Source organism: Canis lupus, chromosome X (assembly GCF_011100685.1).
Source record: "Canis lupus familiaris isolate Mischka breed German Shepherd chromosome X, alternate assembly UU_Cfam_GSD_1.0, whole genome shotgun sequence".
Taxonomy (NCBI): Eukaryota; Metazoa; Chordata; class Mammalia; order Carnivora; family Canidae; genus Canis; species Canis lupus.
Window position 1 is genome coordinate 7584937 of NC_049260.1, and position 25142 is coordinate 7610078.

Sequence of the window (25142 nt, forward strand, 5' to 3'; positions counted from 1 at the left end):
ATTTTTTTAAAATCTTGTATTTCTTATTTTCCTTTCTGGTTTCTATTTTACTTTCTAGGGAGTTCCCTTGAGTATATCTTCCAATAGTTTGTGCTATCATATTTTTAACTTCTAAGGTTTTGTGTTCACTGAATATTTCTTTTTTACAGTATCCACTTCTTGTTTCATGGATTCATATATTCTCTGAAGACATTAACAGTAGTTATTACTGATTTTTTCTTTCCATTGTATTGGTATTTCAGCTTAGTTTTTTAAAAAATAAATATCTGGCAGTCCTTAGCCATCTTGTCATATTTAAGAGTGGGGTACTAAAAAAGATGACTGGGAGCTCTTGGGGAAGATGCTTGCCAACAGTGCTTTTCTCTCTAGAGTAATATTTGGAAGACCTCAGATTTGAATATTTTGTGCTCATTTCCCTTGGATGTTAGGTTTCCAGAAGAGAAGCTTCTGACCTCTTGCCTAGAAGGTACGTGTCTGGCTGCCAAATTCTTGAGTCATATGAAGGAAGAAGGCTAGAGATCTCAAGTCCCATATATAAGGTTTATCTTAATCCCTATGTTTTCTACTTGGTCTCTCCATTTTAGCTGTGCCTGGTATTGTGTTCAAAGATCATCTGCTTATCCTCTTTACAGAATAAACCTCGAGTATCCTGCCAGAATGGGGGAAGGATGTTTGCTCAGCTGCCTAAATTTGGAATGGAGATATGAGGTACTAAATTCTTAAACAGATTTTCAACCAATTCTCCACCTGCCAAATCCTACTCCTTTGGAGGATTCTGCAATGTACATTAGGTTATTTCTTCCCTTCCCAACTTCCAGTTTAGGATTCAACTTTCTCACGTCTGTTAAGTCATTTAACTCCCATCCATCTACCTACCAACTTCTAAAATTTTGTCACTGTTGTCTCCTATCTCATTCTTTGTCCTTGTCTACTTATATCCTCTTTAAACATCCCTTTACTCTCATTTAGTAGGATTATGAGACGAAGAGGAGTTAAGGTACCTGTGTGTTCAATCTGCCATTCTTAACTATTTATATGCAAGATGATCCCAATCAAAGCCCCAGTGAGTTTTGGGGGGTAATCTCATCAAATGATTTGAGAGCCTGTTTGGAGGAATACACTTGTGAGAAAGCCAAGAAACTTCGGGGGAAAAAATGAAGATAAGATATTTCTCTACAAGATGTTAAAATATAAATATGTAACTATTAAAACAGAATCATATTGGTGGTTATAGGAAGACAGACTAATGGAAGAAAACAGCAAAACCAAATACATAAAAATATTTGGTATATGAGAATGCAATATTTCAAACTGGTAAGAAAAGGACTAACCAGCAAATTAGCCAGTTGATAAACGATACTAAAACAAATGACTACCAATTTTCACATACATACACATAAAAGCTTCATCAGAAGAAATTCTGAAAGTCCCTTTGCCTTTCCAGGATCAGACAAGGATTCCAGGCACTGACAAGGATTCCAAGAATGTCTTTTAGTATGTGGTTATAGCTTGGCCATCTCTCTTTGCTCTGGCTCTTTTATTTATTTATTTAATTTATTTTTATTGGAGCTCAATTTGCCAACATATAGCATATCACCCGGCTTTTATGGCCCATGGCCCATCTGAGAGGAGCTGGCTTTTCTGATACCATTTCCCCTCGGCCTCACACCCCACCTGGGATTATAACAGCCTTTACCACTACTCCCAAGATCGCTGAGCTTAGCATTTGGTCCATAGGCCCCCACATTGCCAGCCCTGTCAGAGGTCCTGCTCTTTCTTCAAGGCCAAGCTGGGAGGGGGAAACCATCTCCACTGCTTTCAGAACTCCCAGATCTTATTTCTGTGGCTTAGGAATTTTACTTTACTTACTTCTTGAATTCTTTGAGCCTTTATCTTGTTCTCCCTGGCTTTTATAAATGAGGGCCTCTTATTTGTCTCCTGAAGGAAAAATTAAAAAAAAAATAGTATACACACCACCAGAACAGGAAGCCCTAGAGTTATGGTTCTCTCATCTTGATTAAGAAATTGTCCCCAAGGGACACCTGGGTGGCTCAGCAGTTTCAGCATCTGCCTTTGGCTCAGGGCGTGATCCCAGAGTCCTAGGATCAAGTCCCATATTGGGCTCCCTGCATGGAGCCTGCTTCTCCCTCTGCCTGTATCTCTGCCTCTCTTTCTCTCTGTATGTGTCTCTCATGAATAAACAAAATCTTTAAAAAAAAAGGAAAGAAAGAAAGAAAGAAAGAAAGAAAGAAAGAAAGAAAGAAAGAAAGAAAGAAAGAAAGAAAGAAAGAAAGAAAGAAAGAAAGAAAGAAATTGTCCCCAAACTTTGTACCTTAAGCAATGGCAACAGTTATTTTGCTTAGAACTCTGCAATTTGGGGCTGCTGTCACAGGATGAGGATTGTGATATGGAATTATCTGGAAGCTAGTACACTGACATTTCTGGCAGCTGATACTGGCTGCCAATAGGGAATCTCAGCTAATGTTATCAGTCAGGAATGAACACATGGTCTCCTCATGTGTCTGAGGCTTCCTCACAGCAGAGTGAGTGTCCCCAAAGACTGAGCCAGATACAGACATAATACTATCTATGACCTGGCCTCAGAAGTCACGCAGTGTCACTTCCACTGCATTCTACTTGGTGAGCCAGTCTCAAAGTTCTACTCAAGTTCAAAGGAGGAGAAATCGCTTCCACCTCTTGGTAGGAGCATGGCATGGCTCTGGAAGAACATATGGGACTGGATATATTGCTGGGGCAAATACAGAAAATAAAACCTGCCATACCTACCTTCCTACATTAGAAAGAAGAGGAAGAGAGGAATTTTTTTTTAATTGGGGTATGTTGGGCCACCTGGGTGGCTCAGTGGTTGAGCGTCTACCTTCAGCTCAGGGCATGATCCTGGGGTACTGGAATCAAGTCCTGCATCAGGCTTCCCTAAGGGAGCCTGCTTCTCCTTCTGCTTATATCTCTGCCTCTCTCTATGTGTCTCTCATGAATAAATAAATAAAATCTTAAAAAATAATAAATCGGAATGTGTTAAAAGCCCACAGGCAAGAAAAGATACAGTTAAATTTTTAGTTAGGTTACCTTGCCCATCTGGTTTCATGGTTGACATACAAGTGCTAATGGAATCCTCTGCTATGTTAATTAACTCTGCTTTGCTTTAAGGTCATAGAAAGGGTCCTTAACTCGAGCCAATCACCTTGAAAATAAATGACACTGCTAACAAGGGCAACCAAACTGAACAAAGCCCACAACACAAAAAAGAATGGCTCAATATAAATCCATTTCCACTAGCACATGATCTATTAAAGATACATGGGGACTTCTGTGCCCAAATGAGGGCAGCCCATAAATACTTACAACAGGAGTAAAAAATTATTTTCTGTTTTCTTTTCAAATAAGTCATTTGTATATTCCTGCTCTATTGAACTCACTTATAGAAGAACAGATCACATTTTTGGTTTTGTTTTTGTTTTAACTAAGAACAAGTCCTATTATTGCTAAAATGCAACATTACTGTCTTGGCAGCTATATTTGGCTGAATTTTTGTGGAGACTCTCTTGTTTGGTTTTCTATCATGACTACACTATTAAAAAATGTACTCATGAACATTTAGCGATTGCTTATCACAGTGTTTTTTTTTTCCCTTAAAAATTGAGCAATCTTCTTAGGATTTTTAACATTTGGAACAACTGTATTTCCTTTATATTGTATTATAAACATGTGATAACCCAAACCAAATTCCAGGCTAGTCCTAGTAAATGACATGCCAAAAGTTGCCTGAGAGTAGCTTCTATAATTCATAAGAGATATATTTGCACCTGGAATTAGAAGAGGAAGAATCTGATTTGCTTATATCCTTTCTGTGCCAAATAAGCAATCAAGCTTTGTCCCATGTTAAGAGTCTTTCTTAATAAAGCAGTCAGAAAATAATTTTCTAATGACTTCAAATCTACTGTGAACCAGAGACATTGCTTATTTAATTACCAAATCTGACTTTGGCCAATAGAATTTCCTGGGAAATACAGATTTCTAAGGTCACCCTAAAGAATTTGAGTCTATGGTGACACCCCAGAATTTGCACTTTAAACAATGCCTCTATTAGAGACTGCTACAAATGGACCCACTATAAAGTTTTATTTTTAGTTTTCACAATGTAATAGAGAACTCTTACTCTATGCCAGCCATGGTTCCAAGTGCTTTACAAATATTAACTCATTCGATCCTCATAACAAACTAATAATATAGGGACTCCTGTTCTCAACTTACAGATGAGGAAATTAAACCACAAATAAGTCAAGTAACTTGTTCAAGGGCCCACAGCTGAACCCAGGCTGCCTGGATCCAGAGTCTGTGCTCATATTCACTATGCTGTGCTGACTTTTGAGAGACATAATCACACACACATAAAAATAAAGTATTTAAGGGGCACTTGGGTGGCTCAGTTGGTTAAGCATCCAACTCTTGATTTTGGCTCAGGTCATGATCTTAGGGTGGTGAGATCAAGCCCCACGTCAGGCTCCACACCCAGCTTGGGATTCTCTCTCTCCTTCTCCCTCTCTCTCTCCCTCTCTTCCTCTCCCTCTCCCCGCTCACTCACTCTTGCTCACTCTCTCTCAAAAAAAAAATAAAAATAAAATATTTAAGGTTGTGGAACTATAGGATTAAAGACCAACAGATTGGAAGTTGTTAGCTTTCCTCTTTCTCAGCCCTTTGTAACTGAAATTATCATTGTAGGTTGAAGGCCACTTAGTTTGTAGCCATGGAATACCATATCCTACCACCAGGAGGAGACAGGGCTACTCAAGTTTTGGCCATCATAATTCCCACACTTCCCATTGTAGCATTCATACTTACCCTCTGCGTTCTCCACTGGGATAGCCCAGAGCTCTCTTGTGATACCTACACATTCCCAACTCTGGCCAACTTTGTCCCCTGAATCATGGGTACCATTTCCCATAGACCCACAGCTATTGCCTGGGGTCCTGCTCTGAAGGACTCACCATCTACGACCACAAAGTCTGTCCTTCCAGTGACTGACACTGACCCAGCAGCCAGATCATATTGCCTTGGACATATCCACCATTCAGAACCAAACCCACATCTTTCCTAGACATGGTGTCCTCAACCTCACACTGGCCCATGACTCAGAGTGTTCAAATCCAGAAATAAAATACAAAGTTTCCCAGCATGCTTTATGGAGTATTCCACAACCCAATATCTGGAAATAAGTTGACATCTCATATAACTATACTTATAATTTGTTATCGTCCAGAACAACCCATTCCTTCTCTGAAAATGAGGACAAGCCAAAAATGAGACTTTAAAAATTTTAACTTACATATAAATAATTTATGATGGCTTTGAATTAGACATTTTCAACTTTGCCTTAAAAGATGGGATCTGTCAGGTCCTATAATCTGGTTGTAGAAGTTTGACTCCATGAATTGACTTTGTATAAAATATTTATAAACACTAGAGATGTATTATAGAAGATGAGCTCATTACAGTCCTTTTTTTTAGCTCATCAAGAGGTACATTAGAAAACTAGGACTTGTTCTTGGCTGCTAATGCATAGTGAATAAGGATAAGGTTAAATGTTTCATTCCTAAGCATTTGGATCATACATAATCAATTTGATAATGTGGTTTCTTGGTTTTATTTCTTACCTGTATTTATGTACTATAGGAGGCAGCAAAAAGAAAATATGTCAACTATCCATTTTTATAAAGCAAAATTTGAAGAGAAAAATGACTTGTCAAGGTAGCATAGTATGGTAGAAATATTATTGGCTATGGAGTCAGACCAAACAGGATGCAAATTCAACTCTGCAACTTACAGGTTATTTAGTTTTTCCAAGCTAAGTAAAGGTTCATGGCCATATAACAATACAAGAACTAGTTTCCAGTAGAGAAGCTACTACAACGAAATAGGACTCACTGAAGAAAGTTAACTGGTTTCTTAAATATGTGCTTTGAATCTTAGAAAAGAATGGAAGCAGGTACATATCATCCCCTACCATGTGCCTTTTCCAACTGTCTGAATTATATCATTTTATTAAGTTGTTTCAGGGATCTGATAAGTTGAATTGGGTGGTTTTAATATTTGAGGTAAGATTAAGCAAAAGGAGAGTGATTGTAATGTAGATGTTAAATGAAAGGGTTATAGAAAGTTAGTTCAACTCCTCTCTCATTTCCTGGCATACCCCATCAAGAAGCCAGTCAGGAGATGACAAGCTGCCTTAGGTGTGAATTGCCAGTTGAACCAATGGACTCCACTGAAGCGTCCCACCTTGCTGAGAGAGCTTCAAATGAGGGTCACGGAGGAGCACCATGGATATGAAACTGATTACATTAAAGGGGTCACTAAGAGAAAAATGTAGGGGAATACTTATCCTGCAGGCAGAAATCAACAAACAAATTAAGGCACTCATGAGGCTGAGGCGTAGATGGAGGAATCAAATTTTTGCTGTGATTTTGAATTTTCAGTTCTCTTATAATCTCCTGGCTTTTCAGTAATTTAAATTTACTTAAATAACAGTTCTTTTATCAAAGGTCACCAATGGAATCTGGCCCCAAGCTCAATAACTTTGTTTCAATCTTTCAAGTCTACTGGCTTTGCCCCTCCTGGACATGTGTTCCCTTGATTACAGGTAAGGGTTTTTTCCTGGTGTTCCTCCTTCCTCTCTGTCCACTTCTTATCCACTTTATTCCTTTTTTCCCCCTTCCCAGGCTTATTTTTATTTATTTTTATTTTTAAAGATTTTATTTATTTATTAATGAGAGAGAGAGAGAGGCAGTGACACAGGCAGAGGGAGAAGCAGGCTCCATGCCAGAAGCCCAACACGGGACTCATCCCAGGACTCCAGGATCACGCCCTGGACCAAAGGCAGGCGCTAAACTGCTGAGCCACCCAGGAATCCCCCCAGGCTTCTTTTAAAAAATTATTTATTTTAAAGAGAGAGAGAGAGAGACAGAGAGTGAGAAAGAGAGCACGTGCACACACACGGGACAGGGTGGAGGAGCAGAGGGAGAAGGAGAGAGTCCCAAGCAGACTCCACGCTCAATCCCATGACCCTGAGTTCACCACCTGAGCGGAAGCCAAGAGCTGGACACTTAACCAACTGTGCCACCCAGGTGCCCCTCCCTCCCCAGGCTTCTAAATGAAGGCATGCTTCACAGTTTAGTTTTCAGCCCTCTTTTAATATTTACTCTCTTTTGGTTTGTCCATTCACCTCTTTGGCTTCTACTTTTCTATTTTTTTTAAGATTTTATTTATTTATTCATGAGAGACACACAGAGAGAGAGGCAGAGGGAGACATAGGCTCCATGCAGGGAGCCCAATGTGGGACTTGATCCCGGGACTTCAGGATCACCCCCTGGGCTGAAGGCAGGCACGCAACCATTGAGCCACCCAGGCATTCCTGGCTCCTACTTTTCTATTTCAATCCTTGACTGATTTCTTAAGCATAGTTCAAAATTTCTAAACTGCTTATACACATTTCTGATGGATGATCCAATGACCCCTGAAACTTGGCATTATCCTTCCCCTTTTATATTCCTCGCCCCCATAACCCTAAATTCTCCAACACAGCTCCTCTCTGCTGATCAGACTCACAAACTTGGGGTCACCTAGGCATCTCCTTCTCGTTTGCCTGTGTACTTTAACAGGTGCTATTGACTACAGATTTCCACCCACCCCCAATTCACCAAGGTCTATACCACTCCTCTCCTTGCACACTGACACTGTGTGTTTCACACTGCCTCCCCCCACCCTGCTTATTTCCCACCTAGAGTTAACACATCTCAAGAGAAATACAAGTATTCTAGTTGTTCAAGGGAGATTATTAAATCTTAAATAAATTAATCATGTATTTTCCAAATAAGGCAAAAGACACTGAGTGATTATCATTTCATGGAAAATAACCCAAAAGGCTACTGAAAGACTAAAAGGAATGCTGTATCTTTAAATAGAAGCTAACTGTTGTAGAAAGAATTGATGTTTATAAGGGGGGTGGGGCTCTTTAAAATAGACAAAGCAAGGGTACAAATCCAGTTTCTTCCCTCCCCTAACCAGCCAATGTATGGTACTGGTATTATGGCAATATAAGAACATATATTAGATTTTCCTAAGTGCTTTTTATAGACCATCTGAATCAGAATCATCTGGAGTATCTGTTAAAATGCTGTTTCTCAGGCCCCATATTGTATCCTTCTTTTGTAGTGAATGTGGAACATGGTTTTTAAACAAGTTCTTCCTATGATTCTTATGCACATTTAAGTTGGGGAGCCACTAAAATATAAGCAAAGAAAAAAACACTATAAAAATTGTATACAAATATTATAAATCACATTTATTTTCTTCATATTTGTTTCTATTTTTCAAATTTTATAGTTATATAAAGAAAAGTAATAAGTGTGATTTTAAAACAAAATTTGTAGACTATCTCTGAATTTCACCTACATATATTAGATAATAACTCACAGATAAATTCTTTGAAAATGTTAAAAAGATTCTGTAAAAGAAGAGATTTGAAACAGAACTTTTCCATATACTCTCCAAACTACAATTAAACTCAAAAATGACTTAAATAATCTAATGGGATTTTTTTTTATTCAAAAAGTTTTCAAAATTCCAGATGTGTAGGAAAAAGATAATAAAATTATAATGCCATTGTTCTTTTTTAAAAACTCAAGTTCTCTTGCTAATAGTTAAGGATACTGATTTATTTAAAACATAACATGTTTCTGCTTCATAACAACATCTGTATTATTTTACATTTTTATTGGCAACTTTCACTGTACCCTGGTGATTTCTAAAAATCCTCATACTTCCCTGCTGGTCAAAGTTTCCAAAAAATAATAAACAAATTATTATTAACTATGATCTTTTTATTCCATGACTATATATTCCATAAGAAACACTTGAAAAAGCTGAACTATTAACTTTGGGGAAAATAGGGTCCATATACCAGCTCTCAACTACAGAGATATTTTGTGAAGTGGACAGATCATCAAGAATAGATAGTAAAACGCCCACAGCAAGTATATTATTCCCAAGAGGAAGTGTCAGCATCTGGACTTCCATCAGCATTAAACGCACTCCTAACTTTTTCACCTCACAAATGTAACATCCCTTGCTCATGGAGAAGCTGCTATCATGGCAAGTGTTGCCTGTTGCTGAAGTTTCTAGCCAAATTGTTCTCAAGTGGGAATGCTTGGACCCCCAGTGGATATTAGGCAATATCTAGAAATCTTTTTGGTTGTCAGATCTGAGGAGAACTACTGGCGCCTAGTGGGTAGAAGCCAGGGATATTGCTAAACATCCACAAAGCATGGGACACTGAAATCCCTGTATGGTGTGTGCAGAGACAATGCTATGAACTCACCGAACTCTATTTCTTGCCCACCTGGCCTCACTGTTACAGATTTCCCAGCCTTCCCTGCAATGCCGCCAGGCATATGACTGAATTCTGGTCCACATAATGTCGATGCCACTATGCCAGGTCCCTGAACCCACACCCCGCACCCACACCCTGCACAGGTCTCCATGCATTCTTTCTTCCTTCTTCTACCATTTGGTTGTAGATGATCTCATCAAATCCAGAGGCCTCAGGCAAGGGTAGAGCCATAAAAACTTATGGAATCTGGGCCCCTGAATATCTGAATGTAGTAGAGCCTTTCCCCACACAATGTCAACCGTACTTGGGCTATGCCATGGAGATTCGCAGGTTGCCATCACTGCAGAGTGTTGCTTACCCTATGTACATTGACTGCTGCTATACTTGAATGCAGCTGTAAGAGCTAGGTTTGTGAGAAAATTCTTTGATATTTGGGAAACCCTATCTCAGAGAGGCCCTATACATAACAATATCCTAGAAAATTCAGGGAAGAAAAGAAAAAAGACTTCTAGGCCATTATAGGCATAGCTAGCTGAGATAATTTAATCAAAGGCATAACCACTTACAAACCAAGAACCAACTGGCATCCTGCACTTAGCTATGGAAGATACAAATGGATCATGTAATTGCATTCACCCATACATATTATACACATCATTGATTGTATGTTAATGTGTTTAAATCTTGTTTCAAAAACAAAATATCCTGCCGGCATGCTCTGAGTAAACAGAATCTTAGAAAAAACAATGAACAATGTCTGGGAAGAAAGAAGGAAAACCTGAGGAAGACGGACTAAGATTTTCATTCTAAAGCAAAAACTTGGAAAAGATATAAGGCTGCTTGGGTAAATATAGAAATTATAGAAAGCAGAAATTTAAGAAATGGGTATTTTAAAAGCCAAAATAAACAAAACATGATGAATATTAACTCACTGTTACCCTGCTTTCTAGATGCCTGTATTCCATATTTGGAAGAGAAAATAACCGAGTGAAACAGGATGACTTGCTTTTCTCTTTCAAGTGACTATTCTATTCTATGTTGAGGGATTTGGCTACGCTTCAGTTCTCTGGAGGGACTCTATTTTTAAAAAAAGACTTAGATTGTTATCTTTGAAACCATCTTCACAAACGGCTCAAATTTAAAGTAGTAAGAAACTTTGGTTTCAAACCTAGAAACGCATCTGATTTCATTTTATTTTAAATTTTATCCTCAAGGAGCACATTACGTATTTTAAGTCACTGTGGAAGGGGGCTTCCAAAAATCTTTCAGTTCACAGGAGTATTCACTAGACTGCAACATTTTCGTCCACTTACTAATGTCTGAATGCCTGTAACATTCATTCTACTGGTTCAATCCACCACCGTGTGTGTGTGTGTGTGTGTGTGCGCGTGTGTGTTGTGTGTGTGTCTTTGCATGTACACGTCCGTGCTTCAGGTCATTTTGTTGTATCAGAGGTAGTTTTATGTTCCTCCAAATTTGGAATCCCACACTATTTCAGGGGAAAAAATGCATTAGAAAGCTAACATATACAATGAATGGCTATTTAAGCAGCTACACATAGTCAAACTCAAGTTTACACTTCCGGTAGCAGAGGTCTGGGCACTATCAATGCAGTATTTTGATAAATTGTATTTCTCTTGATGTCCATAAAAATGCAAAAAAAGCATGATGCATTTAATAATTATATTTGCAGTCTTTTTGAGCATATTTCTGACTGGAAAGGATGCCTAGTTTAACCAGGTTATCAACAGGAACCAAATCTGAAGCATCTTAACTTTACACATCTGTCGGTTGGAAAAATCATCCATAGACTGGCTTCTGGCTTCACCCATTTCCAGCCTTGTTTTTCCTCTCCCACCTGCATGCTTTCATGCCGGGTACCGTGGGGCACACTCATCCTCCAATACAGTCTGTGGTCCTATGCGCCCAGTCACAACACAGAGTCAGGAGCCGGGACAGAAGGAGCCTTGCTAGGGGCCAGCCCTATGCTAGCACAATGACCCAGTGCCAAGAGACACGGAAAAGATTGATAATAAATTAATATTCTCACCAATAATTATGGTGGTGTCAACATGCACATCGCTGCTGGGAATTTGAAATCTGTATCTTTCACGCATGTGTAAAGACATTGAAACTTAGCTCTTTGTATCCCCAACCCAACTTTCCTTTAGCTCAATCTCTCAAAAACTCACAGCCTCTCAAACACCCCTCACCATGAAGGGAAACACAATGGAGGGGATTCTGAAATGGGAAGAGACAGCAGTCTTAGCCCACTGTGGTTAAATTATCTCATGTTGTCAAATTTTCCAAAACAAAGGCACATAAACATTTGCAAGCACCACAGGGGCTACTCCCACCCTTCCCGAAGGGACCCATTCAGTGGTGGGTCCTCTGGCTTAAGTTTTACTAGCTTCAGGATATTTCTACTTTTATATAGAGGATTTTTCTTCTCTGTAAAAACATTATTATGGAAACTTTCTCTCTTTTTTAAAAGATTTTATTCATTTATTTGTGAGAGACACAGAGAGGCAGAGACAGAAGCAGGCTCCCTGCAGGGAGCCCGATGCAGGGCTCAATCCCAGGACTCCAGGATCATGACCTGAGCTGAAGGCATATGCTCAACCACTGAGCCACCCAGGCATCCCAGAAACTTTCAAAGATATGCAAAGGTCAGAATATATAACAACCCACTATGTACCCAACGCTCAATTTCAGCAACTATCAACTCAGGGCCTTCTTACTTCCTCCGTACCCCCACCCGCTTTCTCACTCCCATCCTGCTTCCCCCAGACTATTACCATTTCATCTATCATTATTTCTGTACATACATATATGTTTAAAGTTTAGATTTCTTGTGTGAGATTTTATACCAAATTTATCAGTGGCCATAATTAAAGGAGTATTTTTTATTTCTGCAAGAAGAATTACATTTAATTCTACTATTTTCAGAGCAGGGACCAAGTCTGTTCAATGCTACTCATTTTTAACATGTACAATGAAGACAAGATTTCCTTTGACCTTAAACTTACACAGTGTTATATGTCAATTATATCTCAATAAAGCTGGGGAAAAAAAGATTTCATTTGAACTGACAATGACCTTTCCTTCACAATAGAGCCATGAATGAACTTCTGCTCCACAAACTCCCACACATTCCATTTTTCTTATTGCTCGTAATAGTCATTAATCCATCATCATATATACATACATACAAATACACACAGAGAGACACATGTAATTTTTCTTCCTATATCACATTCTTCTAGCCTAAACTAAACCAGATTTTTCAGTCACAGGGAAAAATCTGTAAATAAGGCATTAGAGGAAGAAATAAGAAAAAACATGAAAAGTTGTCTAACATGTTAACAGTTAAGGGAAACAATGCCACACCCCCTTCCGCACATGTGCAGATTTTCGTATCACATTTTATACCGTAGTTCTATGTAATTCCATATTAAGATGTCATAAAGCGTGCCTAAAATACAAGTATTTGGAACTGCCTTTACTAGCATTTTAGTTAAAGTCAAGAAGAGAAGGAATTTAAGTTGGCATCCTTATTCAAGTAGAAATTTATAAGATTTTACTATTCTTGCTAGTTAAAATAAAGCCTGTTGGGATACACCAGTTCAGGAGATTTTCCTTTAGAGACATAAGTGTTCTTGCATGAGACAAATAGCATATCACTATGTTACAGAGTGCTGGTACATGCCTCAGCTCAAGAACTGCTCTCATACTACGGAGCTGTGACAAATTCCTTATAATTTGCAAGTCCATCCTAGGCTGGAATCCACGGACTCAGAGGTACACAAGAGGAGCACAGGCCCTACCCTCAGAGAGCTTGTGATTTACTGAAATAGATGACTATACCGGGAGTCACAGTGAAGAGTAACACTAGTCACAACAGAGGAATTACAGAGGCTTCAGGAAGGCGAAGGAAGGGAGCGGAAACCAGGGATGGCCTGGGGAAGTATGTTTAAACCGAGACTCACAGCACTCTTTTTGGTGCAATTGTATTTATTAAAAGTATGGCCCTATGCAAAGTGGAGGAGAGGTCAGAGGAGACAGCATGGGGGCAGGGAGAACGTGTACAAGCCCACTGACACTGGCACGGGCAAGAGAAGATGGCATTCCAAAGTGGAACACTGGCAAGGAAAATGGGCAGGAGTGGACAGGTTCAAGAGCCATTTCAGAACTGGTATCCATGGAGTTTGGCAATGAATTAGCATGAGCGGTAAGAAAACAGGGGGACCTGGCTCTGCATCTGCGAATGGAGGTGATGACTTTTGTGAGGTTAGACAAGGAGTGAAACTTTTTTTTTTTTTTTTGGAGTGGAACTATTTGGCTTCAGGATGACCATTTCAGTTGATTCTTCAGAGACAGACAAACATCACAAATTGGAGCTTGGCCCTGTGATTCATGAAATTTTGAAGAATGTGTACACATGGTGTAATCACTGCTATAATCTGATGGTGCTGCTTGTACCTTAAAGCTGAGAAGCAAGCCTACCTTTGTGTGTTCAGACTGTTAATTGAATTACCTTCGACTTTAGTTTATGTTCCTTAAGTACAAATTCTTAAGTCAGGCAAAAGGGATCACAGTTATGTAGTACCATGCTTAACTACCCTTTTTATAAGCAAGGATTTTTATGCCAAAAATAAACAGAGGCATACAGACATAAACCCATAAATTACGTGCGCTAGTACTTTAAAGGATCGTGTATTTGCACAAGGACCAGGAGAGCTTTCCTAAAAGGGACTAGGTCCTGGGAATTCTCTCTAAAAGTGATTTATTTCTGTCAACATTCTTATTCAATTTAAACACACGCATTCACATATATTTAAATTTCTCCAGACATTTGACGTTAAAGCTTTACTTCTGATGTTCTGAGTAAATACCTTTAGCAAAGAAGCAATAAAATAAGTTAAGGCAGCTCTTCTCCTTGAATCTATCCTTCTTGTACAAATCTTCCTCTAAACACCCAGAGATTATTTGATAATATTTCTTTAGAGATATTTCCTGTAAACTATTTATATATTTATAACCATAATGTATGTCATGCCTATCACACACGTATATTACAAACTATTCAAATATTTCTGATTGCTTTGAATTTTTTTTCTTATAGAAGGTTCTTTTTGGCTTTCTGATTATTTCTTTAAGATTTTATTTATTTATTCATGAGAGACAGAGAGAGAGAGAGGCAGAGACACAGGCAGAGGGGGAAGCAGGCTCCACGCAGGGAGCCCGATGTGGGACTCGATCCCAGGACCCCGGGAAAGCCTCCCAGGTGCCCCAATTTCAACCTTTATAAATGTACTTATAAAATCACTTTCAACAAACATTTATTAAACATCTACTGTGTATTGGTAGATGTACTAGAGAAGATCAGTGCACATTATTACCATAATAAGTCAACTGTCTAAAAAAAGCAGACAATTTTAACTAATAAGTAATAACATTAAACAACTTCACAGCTGCAAACAGAAACAGACTCATGGAACCATTTTCTACCTTTCTAGTTCATTATGGGGCCAACTGAGAACTAAAACAAACTTTTAGTCCCTGGTTATCATAACTGGAATTGCCCACACTTCCCCAGCCCTGACAGTCCATTCACCACAGAATCCTGATGATCATCTTCAACACTAGGAGACTGTACATGGCAAGTGGTGCATGTTAAATTATTTCACATCCCAGGTTACTGCTGAGTGTCCAGAAAGCCTTCACATTATTTATATTTTCTGTAAAATAATCTTCACTTCCTGGTAGGAGGTAACTTTGCATTAAATGATGAAACTGCACTTTGGGATATGTATCCTATTAGTGTGTTATCATATTAGTATATTATCCCTAATACAAAAATCTCATCTGTTAGTTTAATGCAAAGCTTTACTTTCTCTTCACTTATAACTTACAGAAAGACATGCTGAACAAGTTAGTTATGTCAATACATGTCTGTTAAGCCCATGAGCTGAATTCCAAAAGGATTGGGAAAAATTTCTTAAATGCTCTGCTTACACTGCTGCTGTGTTAACATTGCTGACCCAATTAAAAACATACATGGACAGCTCTGTACTGGTAACATTTTATATGATGTACATTACATGGTACCTTAAAAGGGAGCCAAAATACGTGTTTTGATGTTTCAGAAGTGATTCTGGCAGAGTGAGTAGGATTCTTGAGCTAATCCGAGAGTGATCGCTCTTTAAATCTGGATTGGGAGATTCTCAGCATAAGGAAAAGAATAAGCACAAACATCCAGAACTCAGTGAATTTCTGTGATGTTCTTCAAACCTTGAGGTACCAAGGAATCTTGCTCGTATGAAGACTGATACATCCAAGGAGAAATGGCCCCAAGGTGTTGCTGACTCTACCTTGTGACTTCCAGCCAAGCAGCCCATCACACACCAAACAGCTGCACCCGGAGAGACTACACTTTGGCTCTCTCTCTGCTACACAGTGAAACATTGTGGACAGACCCTCTTATCTGGTTCCAGGGTTTGTTCCTCAGTTCCTGCTCCATCCCTGCCTTTATTCAGCTCCAGACTTTCCAGCTCTATTTCCTGTCTCCTGCTGCCAGTCCCACACCTGCACTTTGGGCAGATCTGGACACTTGGATATTTGGCACTTTGTCTTCGATATGGTTTGAACTCAATCTCTGGCGCCCATGCCTTTGGCTACCCCTCCATCCAAACTCCAGTCTCTAGAAGTTCTCTGCTTGGCCAGTGCATCCACTAGACTCAATCCTGCCCAACCGGAGCAGAGCACAGTCTGGACTATATGCTGAAAGTACTAAATCAATCAAGATAGGCACACGGATGATGACAGAATGAGCAGCCTCAATTCTGTGTTCTAAAGCAAACGTTCATTTTTGAACTTATTCGACATACTCATCATGAGCCTGCCATGACTGCTCCAAATCACCCTCACTAAGAAGCTGTGCCACTTGAACTTCCCTAGTTCAAGGGTGGCAGGGTGAAGAAAGCATATTGCATTGCAAAGAAACTAAAAAAGACTTGCCCAGAAGTGATACGTTTTGGTCACATTTCATTGCCCGATGCAAGTCATACAGCTCTGCTTCCTGTCAAGGAGGCACAAAGGTACAATCCCACCCAAAGGCGGGGGGGGGGGCTAAAGATATTGCTAAACAATATTAACTATAACGCTGGGTACCAACTGTTAAGCCGCAATTTTCTGATTTGTTTGTGGAACTGGAATACTGACTACAGTGTTGCTTGGCTATATCTGCTAACTCTTACTGATCCCTACAGAAAGCTCTAACTTAAGGTTAAATTTCCTTTATCAAGGACCTACATGAAAGGGGCTAAGAAGTAGGTCCTTGATAAAGGAAATTTTTATGCTATAACTACTGTCATCAGTAGCAACATATTTTTTTAAGATTTATTTATTTTAGAAAGAGCCAGGGGAGAGGAAAAGAGAATCTCAAGCAGACTGCCCACTGAGTGTGAAGCCCAACTTGGGGCTCGATCCCAGAACCCTGAGATCATGACCTGAGCCTAAATCAAGAGTTGGATACTTATCCAACTGAGCCACCCCGGCGCCCTAGTAGTAACATATTATTAATAATAGCTAGTGTTTCATTTATCAGGCATTTGCTATGTGCCTTAGAAGTATGCTTCTAAACTCCTTAAATATATTTGTTTAGTCATCTAGTAACCCTGTGATGCAAGGCCTCTTTTTATTTCCTGCTTATGGACAAGAACACTGAGTCACAGTTATGTTAAGTAGTGTGTTCAGGGACAACTGCTGTCATGGTTTGCTGGATGCTAATTTAACCTTTAAATTATTAACATAAAAGTATAATATAGTTTGGGTGTTCTAACTCCAGGGTATCCACACTGGGTTACTGTGAACCTTCTGGCTTGTTATGTCTAAAGTGGTCTCTCTCTAGGTTTTAGTCCAGAGAACATTCCTAGCACACTGCAGGAAGGAATGCAGTAGAGGAAATGTACAGGGCTTTGCTTCTGGCTAGAGTGTAGAAAAGTCGAGAGAGCATCATTCTCACCTAACCACCCGGACAAGCCTGATGAGCTATAAAATCAAAGTTTTGTAAAATCCATCTGAGAATGGGGAATGCAAAGCAACTGAAATGAACCACTTTCCAAAGAACCATGAGCCCTTCCTAGCTGAGAAGAGAGCCATAACTGTTCTCATTCAGAGTAGAATGATGAGTGCAGAAGAAATCCATATCAAAGGGCCAAGGAGAAATTAGTCAAGATCGCAGTGAATGTGCAATGGCCGCACATGGTCTGGCGTGATAGAAGAGAATGCCAAGGAGCTCAGCCACGGAGCTAGTCAGCAGTGACCAATCAGATCATTCCCACAGGTTGTTACCAAGTGTTCAGTGGTATCATGCTGAAGGCTGGGACAGAGCAGCAAAAAGATTTTTCCCTTAGATGAACAGGGCCTTTCCCAAGGGCAAGGCAGCCATCTCCAAAAACAGAACTGAGAAAAAGGCATCAAGGCACTCTGGGCTCTAAGATACTGAAGGCAGGGGGCATGCCAGCTAAGTTGAAAGAAATCCATCTGTGACATTCTCACAAGTTGACAATGAAAAATAAAAACTCAATAAAATTGAGCAAAAGAGTTGCCTGAACAGACCCTCTGCAAAAGAGGATGATACGAAAGGCAAATAAGTACATGAAATAGTAGTGTCCCATGCCACTGGTTACCAAGGAAATGCAAATTAAACCAAAACTTAAGAGACTGACATAAAAGTATTGGTGAGGATATGGTGCAACTAGAATTCCCATACATTTCTTCTGCTCAGAGTGCAAAATAGTACAACCAGTCTCAAGTAACCATTTGGTAGTTTCAAATAGTTAAACATGCGTCTTTCCTAAGATCCAGCAATTCCACTCCTATGTAATTAGCTAAAATGAATAAAAATATATGTCCACAAAGACCTGTTTACAAATGATCAAAGAAGGCTTACTGATAAGTTGAAAACTGAAGACTACCTTCATCAGCATGGAAGTGGCTAAACTTTGTATGTTCATAAAACAGAATACTACTCCGCGATAAACAATATGATATATAAAAAACAATATGGATGATTCTTAAGAATATTATGCTGAGTGAAAGAAGCACAAGAGCAGATATGCATGAATCCATTTATATGAAGTTCTAAGGCAGGCAAAATAATGTATGGTGATGAAAATCAAAACAGTAGTTGAATTGAGCAGAAAGGGGCACAAGGGAGCTCTCCAGGATGATGGAAATGTTCTACATTTTGTTTTGGATGGTTAATACATACAGTTGTCAAAACTTAATTGAAATGAAGATTTATGCAATTTATTGTAGCTAAATTATGCCTCACTTTTAAAATGCACAAGGTCAAATATCATCATTTCTGAACCTTGAGAATGAGTCAGCTCCAAAATGAGTCCATAATATAAGAGTTAAAAGCCAGGTCCTGTAGGCCACCCAAGGTCAACATAAAACAAGCACTTCTCTTATTCACAGCATTTAACACTCGGGTGCAGACACGATAGGACTTGCTATAAAAAAAAAGAAGGCACAACCCCACACCTAATGAGTGATCATATCCTTTCATCTGTCTCTAGCCAGCGTTATCTCATGCTGATTCACCCAAAACTTGCCAATGCGTCACTGCTCTAATCCCTGTGTCAGCCTATAATTGTTCAGGGTCAGCCCTTAAAGCACTGGGGATTCCCATTCTAACCACACAGAGCTTATCAACTGTGTGGCTTGTTAGAGCTCTACCATTAACTGCTTGATTATCTCGTTATTGCCTTTCTGATCTTAACTTCTCTATGCAAGTCCGTGCAAACACTTTCCTGGGAGGCTTCTTTCAAACGCTCGGAAATGACTTGGGGCATAGTGATGGCAAATGGTATTATGCAGTGAGGTGACTCTAGAGGAGAACATGCACATCTTCTAGTTTTAATAGTGCCTAAAATAGCACTGCTCATGCTTGAGTGTGCATAGGAATCACCAAGGAATATTGTTAAATGCAGATTCTGATTCAGTAGGTCTGGGATGGAGCCCAAGGTTCTGCATTTCCTTTTTTTTTAAGATTTTATTTATTTATTCATGAGAGACCCAGAGACAGAGACAGAGACATAGGCAGAGGGAAAGGCAGGCTCCCCACAGGGAGCCTGATGTGGAACTCGATCCCAGGACCCCAGGATCACAACCTGAGCCAAAGGCAGACACTCAACCACTGAGCCACCCAGGTGCCCCATGTTTCTGCACTTCTAACAAGCTTCCAGGTTACAGGGTGTTGCTGGTCCATGGTCCACACTTTGAATTGTATCAGGTATTCTTTTCTCTACAGCTATGTTCTCTGTTTCTAGAAGGTACCTCTCTCCTTGTGTGCATTCTCCGTCTAGGCTTCAACATGCAACTGCTTTAGGGTCAAAACATGCAAGCTAGTGTCCCAGCAATGGACAAAGAATAGCTTTCAAAGTTAAAAATAAGCATTCTAGAGGGATGCCTGGGTGGCTCAGAGGTTAAGTGCCTGCCTTTAGCTCAGGGCATGATCCTGGAGACGCGGGATCGAGTCCCACATCGGGCTCCCTGCATGGAGCCTGCTTCTCTGCCTGTGTCTCTGCGCCTCTCTCTGTCTGTCTGTCTCTCTCTGTCTCATGAATATATAAATAAATATTTAAAAAAATAAGCATTCTAGAAAGTCATTCTAATTTTCATGTACAGCTCAAAATCAATGTATTCAATCAAAATCATGCATCTTCTCTGGTGTATTCTCATCATCAATCTGTAGGATTCCCATTGCCCAGCAGCTCCCCCAAAGAAGGCAGCAGACCTTCCAGAATCATCTAGGACCAGAGCAATGGACCACAGGCAACATCTCACCAACACTTCAGCTCACATTGGTTAGCACTCTGCCTGACAGCCAGGAAGGGAAGGAAGAATGCAGGTCAGTGAGTTCCTCCCTGAAATGGGCCAGAGTCTGCTTTCATAATCAGGTGAGGAAAATAGCCTCTTTTCCCAATGACTGCTGGGTATCATGTTGCTCCTCTGGCAGATACAAAGGAAAACAGATTTTGCCCCAAAGTGACCTTTGGGCAATAGGATTATAAGAGATAGTAAAATCATAATGACAGTATATTTGGCATCCCATGGGGACATATTTTGTGTCTTAAGTCTTTTTTTTAAGTATTTAAGTTAAGGGACACCTAGGTGGTTTAGTTGATTAAGCATCTGACTCTTGATTTTGGCTCAGGTCACGATATCAGGGTCCCGGGGTCAAGCCCCGAGTTGGGCTCCACACTCAGTGGGGAATCTGCTGGAGTTTTTCTCTCTCTCTCTAATAAATAAATACATATTTAAAGTATTTAAGTTAAAGAGCATCTGGATGGCTCAGTCAGGTTAGCATCTGCCTTTGGTTCAGGTCATGATCCCGGAGTCCTGGGATCAAGCCCTATGTTAGGCTCCCTGCTCTGGGGAGCCTGCTCCTCCTTCTCTCTCTGTCCCTCCCCCTGTTTGTGCATGCTCTATCTCTCAAATGAATACATAAAATCTTGAAAAAAATTATTTAGGTTAAAATATTATCTCTATGCAAGAGTTCCAGACCTTCTGTTGAAAGATACATTTGAATCATTGAATCTCAATAATTCAGAATATTCATAATTTCTCCAACATTTTTAAAAGATTTCATTTATTGATTTATTTAGAGATACAAGCAGGGGTAGCTGCAGCAGGAGAGGGAAAAGCAGACTCCCACTGAGCAGGGACCCTGATGCAAGGCTCAAACCCAGAACCCTGGGATCATGACCTGAGCCAAAGGCAGAAGCTTAACACACCGAGCCACCCAGGCACCCCTTCTCCTACCATTTTATATAAGCACTTAATTTATCATTCAGAATGAAATTTTACATGTAAAACAAAAAATGCCAACATTGAATGTGGTATGATATTCAAGAGTTATCACAACTGATCTGGTTTATTGCTAATTCGATTAGGGGCATTAATCCTTAGGCACACAAATACTTTGTCAAAAAAACACACAACTAAAACAGACATGCATACACAACATGGCAGCAAAAGCAGTCTTTAATCTGCCATTAGTCTTGTGAGTTTAAGAGGATGAGTGAGTCATAGTGAGATAAAGGTTAGGAGTAGCTTTCATAGCCAGCTGAAAATGTGATAATACAGTCTAAATGGAGGCAGCCAGGTATGTGTTCCCTCTAAGCTTAAGGGACCCACCTCTAAACAGTCTGGTTATTTATTAGAAAACAGGGACATTGAGCAGTTCAGCTGAGAGTCCTGGTACTCAGCAGGACAGCTATATAAGTATGAACCAACAGTCAACTATTTAGTTTATTTTCACTGCTTGCCATTCCTTTCAAAAGTCTTCCTTTGCCATCCTAGGACACTTTACAACAGCTGTTCAAGATTGTAGGAGTTCTGATTCCTAAAAAGAAATTCAGCACTACTCAATTTTGCGATACAAGCATTTCCCCTGAGACTGGCCCAATATTTTGGTAGCAATTATAAAATGTATACTCTCGGGCGAGCCTAAATTTCTGAACACGAGTTTAGCTGAAGAATCAGTACTTCCCTCCGCACTTGAAGTGAGGAGTGATAAAATTTAAAGGCAATCAGGTATCTGAGGATAATCAGAGCTGAACTTAACTAAAAATGGAAAAACCCCGGGTTCCTTTGCAATATAGTATAACCACCACCACTACCACCACCCTCCCAGTCACCACCACCCTCACCAGTACACCATCCCCACCATCACCATCACATCACCACCATCATCACCATGACTGCCAGCATCCTACCCTATTGGTAGTACAGGCAATTGTAGAAGTTTCATTGAAAATAATTTTGGTGGTGACTACTAAATTTTAAAAATTCACATCTCATCTGAATCTTCAATTTCTTTCAGAGGTATCTGTCCTGCAGAAATACTTATGCAAAAAAATACATGGAAAAAAGCTTAATATTACAAAAATGTCAATTCATGCCAATAAAATTCCAATCAAAGTCCCTAGAGGATTAATTTTGGGCAGAGTGACAAACTGACTCCGAAATTTAAGTAGAATCATTGTTTGAAACAAGGAAAAATTATGAACACCCCAAAATTAGGAACTTCAAGGACATATTTGTTTAACAAATATTTATCAAGTGCCTATTATGTGCCAGGTATCATTTTAGCTAAAGGGATAAGCAAATAAAACCCTGCCATGCTCCTACTATAGAACAGTGGGCTACATAAAATAAGAATAAAATATACATAGTCAACAGATGTAGAAGAATCTACAAGACATACTGTGAAGTGTTTTTTAAAAAAATCACTGAACGATATATGCTGTATAACACTATTTGTTTTCTAAAATTCATCATGATCTGAGCATGTAATTATACAAACGCATAGAAAATAGTCTAGGGAGATATCTGACTAATAGGCAATGGACGATTACTCCTGGAAAGGAAAACAGGATTGAGACAATTTTGGCTTGGTGTACTATCTGGATTTTTATAAGAAGAATGTTGTTTATCACCTGCATCCCTAAAATGTATCGGGTTACCTGAAAAATACTGATGAAGCATTCCTTGTCACAGTCTGGTCTAGAATATATTGTACTTAACAGAATGGTTTCAAGTACCTTCTCATTTTTGTGGGTCATTTCCTATGACTTCAAATTCTGTAGGCTGATGGCAGATGAAGTTTCCCTTTGTTCAAAGAAAAGGCAGGAAGGGAGGTGGGTAAGAGAGAGAACAAACCAGGATGGTGTTTACCATCAGTCCAACTTGGGTTTTAGTCCCTATCCTGGTACCCGATAAACATGCGTGTTCTCAGAATAGATACTTTTAATAGAATGCAACAGGACATCTAACAAAAAGTGGCTTACGCGACAGATTTGTTAACTCACGCGACAGATTTGTTAACTCACGTAACCCGAAATCCAGAAGCAGAAGAGTGCCAGGCAGGACAACCCCTACACCTCTCCCTCCACTTTTTCCTCATAGTTGCAAGATGGCTGTTGCAGCTCCAACAAAGCACTATATCCTTACAAGATAGCAGTCCAGTGTTCGAAGGAATGAGGTCTTTTATTTGTCCAGGTCTCTACTTTATCAAGGAGGATACCTTCCATTTAATTGGTCAGAACCAGGTCACATGACCACCCTCAAATCAATCACTGGAAAGGTAGGATAACAGTCACTTTCCGCTTAAGCCCAATCATATTTCATATCCTGAGACTGAGCCCTCCTTCCCTGAGCACATAACCTTACCTGATACCCACAGTAACTCTGAGTTCCCCTCTTAACAAAACTTGAAAAAGAAATCACCACTGAACAGCCAATGAACTGCTACAATAACTAAAGATTTATTTTGTTTCTCTATAAATTGGGCAAAATGACCTATTCTCATAATTGCTCAAAACACCAGATGAGATAGCATGTGGCAAGCACACTTGGCCTATAATAGCTGTTCAATAAATGTCAGTTTTTTCCTGTCTTCTATCAATAATTAGAACATTATTTCCACAAGATTTTTAAAAAAAGAAGTCGAAGCATCTGGATACAGTTTTCCGTTCCTTGCATGTAGGTATTCTGATACGTGTCATACATTTATGTTCAGCAACCAGAGGTGTTGCTGTCTGAGGACTGTTACCTAAGAGGCCACATTTGTTTCTGGAAAGAGCCCTGTACCAAGCAATGCAACTACGGGACAGAAGCCATGAGAGGAGACAATCTTAGGAGAAGACTTTGTCAATATTAATTTCAAGTTTATCTCTTGAAGGAAAAAGGGCAACAAACAGGTACTAGTTGGACACTATAACCTAGCATGGCGGAAGAGCAGAGGACACTCTCTGGGGTCTCCCTCACAAGGGGACAAATCCCAGACTGACATTCCCCCCAGTACAGCTCAGGATGACTGCATTTACCTTCTGGTGGAAAACCCTGTCCCTGCAAATTCCAAATAATGCCAAAGTCCCCTGCATATGATGGCAATCAATTTAAAATTATTCTACCACAAACTAGTTGATGACGGATTTGGTTATGGATTTCAGCCACAGCAGGGGGAGGAAGAGTAAGGAAGGCTCAGAGTTGGGCCTCTGCACACCCAGATGGACAGATTTCCCTGGAGCGGTGGTTCTCAAGTTTGTGTGTGTACCCAAATCACCTGGACAGTTAGCTAAATCACAGGCTCCTGGGTCCCTCCCCAGTTAGGTCTAGGGTGGCCTCTAAAAATCGCCAGTTCTAAGAAGCTCCCAGGTGACGCCGATGGTACTGGTCAGGACCCCTATTGGGGCAGCACTGCTCCAGCGTGATGCAGGAGCTGTGAGCATTGAGTTCGCTCCCCGCATCCCCACCTGTGAACTCAGGCTCAACCCCAGTCAGATGACATTGCAGAGCAGAACTGTGAAACGTATAACATTTCTGAATAGCTTCAAATTATTTCCAGGTTGCAGAACTTGAGACTGGAAGACTTCATTTGGGGAAAGACCCCTTTGAGTAAACTTGAAAGGAGAAGAGGAAGGCCACCTACCAAAACGAGCCAGCTTCCCCCTATCTCACCTGCCAACTTCCCAACAAAGGGGGAGCAAAATAACACTCAAATTCTAAGTGCTTTTAGGGGTTTGCAAGCATCTCAAGTAAATCATCCTTCCTTTCTTTTATGCCCAATAAAACTATTTAAACAGAGACCTCAAGAATTTAGGGCTCTTTTGCATCTTTGCCAAAGGACAATTCTGCTTGATTGGGCTCCATTACAAAGTCC

General features: G+C 39.9%; 1 long non-coding RNA gene across 1 annotated transcript; it reads left to right on the forward strand.

Annotated features, from left to right (window-relative positions):
• The first annotated feature begins 631 nt into the window (after window positions 1–631).
• LOC119868150 lies at window positions 632–25061 on the forward strand. Its single transcript, XR_005385895.1, has 3 exons — window positions 632–708; window positions 20169–20324; window positions 24828–25061. It is a non-coding gene; the product is annotated as an uncharacterized LOC119868150 (long non-coding RNA).
• The last annotated feature ends 81 nt before the right edge of the window (window positions 25062–25142 follow it).